The sequence below is a fragment of the Camponotus floridanus genome, unplaced genomic scaffold (assembly GCF_003227725.1).
Source record: "Camponotus floridanus strain SB8 unplaced genomic scaffold, Cflo_v7.5 scaffold132, whole genome shotgun sequence".
NCBI classification, from domain to species: Eukaryota; Metazoa; Arthropoda; class Insecta; order Hymenoptera; family Formicidae; genus Camponotus; species Camponotus floridanus.
The window spans coordinates 235633-237479 of record NW_020229251.1 but is presented as its reverse complement, the minus strand read 5'-3'; the positions used below and the strand labels follow the sequence as shown (position 1 = coordinate 237479).

Sequence of the window (1847 nt, the reverse complement as noted above, 5' to 3'; positions counted from 1 at the left end):
ATATCGACGTTTATGCGCACTCGTCGCCATCAATATGCTCTTATATTTTTGCGCATCGTCCTCAGTGTATATGGCGTCATCTTTGTCAATGCCGAATCGTTTGTTACCGAGACGCATTCCATTCTCGTCGAAATAGACGCCGTACACGTGATCGATCGCGTTTTTTTTTCTTTCGTCACCGCTAAGAAGAGCGCCCATGTATTTTTCCCCAGTGGTCCCAAGTTCTCTCGTAACACTTCTTGACCTTCCGACGTTTGTAACATGTTTTGAACGGATGTTTCCGGCGGATTGCCCGTGGTTTCGAAAACATCTTCGATCGCGAGTGATTCGGGTATCGCGAGTTGCGCGATTTTCGGCGCGAACGGTGTAGAGGTTATCGGCGGTTCATCCGATAAAGTCTTCGATAGATCGGATATACGCGACATCGATAAACGTTTCGCCTTCACCGATCGTTTCCTCTTTTTCGGTGTCGCATCCTCCTCCTCCTCCTCCTCCTCCTCCTCCTCCTCCTTGAATCGCTTGATGGGTAACGTTTTAATTATAGCGTCAGCGTTACTCTCCGGCTCTTTTTTCACCGCGATCGCGCTAGAGTTGTCGACGATCTTTTGCAGTGGCTCGATAATAGGTCTAAAATGGGCCGTGACCGCGATATCTTCGTCGATCTTACCGGTCTTCAAAGCGCGATGTTTTCTTGCGGATCGATTCGCTCGTTTTCTCAATCTCCCGCGCAATCTTTTCACGCTCACGAATATTATCGTTTCCAGCCATGATGACGGAACGTCGAGCGTTTCACCTTCTCGACGGAATGTCGACAGCGACTAATCGTTTCGCGGTATCGCGAACACGTTAAATCCTTTTCTGTATCGCCCGTTCGTAAGCGGCTGTCCTTATCAATCACTAGGAATCCATACTTTTGCTGCCAACAAGTACGGCATAATTCACTGAAATCCTCGTACGACATGTCGGTATTCACGTGATCGTTGTACACGTGTTTCAAATTTGTACCGTCCTGTTTAAACAAGATCAGCAGGTTCGCGTTGTCGCGTATAAGATGTTTCGGTATTCTCGCGTACGTCTGACAAAGATAGAAGCAGTCGACGTTCGAGTGACGACCCATTGAGAAGTACTCTCTTATCGTATCTTGCTTTCGCACGCCACGTCATCGAAGACAAAAATCGAGTTTGGACGTGCCTCGCTGGTGGAATGACGTCACTGTTATTCGAGAACGTAAAGTAGCCGATTTCGTCGATCGGCGTCAATAAATTCTCCAGATATCGATATTTCGGCTGTTGCAGCGACTTTGAGTACACGTACACGTTCTCGAAACGTTACACCCGTGTGGACTTTCCAGTAGACTATCAAAACGTTGGTTTTACCACAATTCGAGGGACCGCAAACGATCGCGCGTATAGTAGTCGTAACATCGTACCGTGTCTGCGCATCTCGCGTTGTCCCCCATCGAGCGTAATCTGTCGTCGCAATTCGTCACGCGTATCGTCAAAGGCTGTCGTACGAACCGCATGTTTCTGTTTCGAACCAATTTTTGCTCGAATGATCGCGAGGGGGAGCCTATTTATAGAGGTGTCGCGACTCGAAACCGCTCAGTATCAAAAATGTTTCTCCTTCTGTCGGACGAGAGAGACATTCGGACTTACCGCCAAACAGCTGCAGTATATTCCGAAGATTCTTTACTGCAAAATTCGGTGATTACGTCGAACGATGTGGGACAAGCTTCCAGAATATAAAAGCTGTCCGGAAGGTTCGACAATATCGTTCGTGCAGCCGGCATTACAACCAGCCGTGCACGAACGTACATCGACGGTCCGCTCCGTTGATAAAAGATTGCT

General features: G+C 48.1%; 1 pseudogene; it reads left to right on the top strand.

The window, feature by feature from the left end:
* The first annotated feature begins 1719 nt into the window (after nt 1-1719).
* The window catches only part of LOC109609949, an 8610-nt pseudogene continuing 8482 nt past the window's right edge, over nt 1720-1847 (top strand).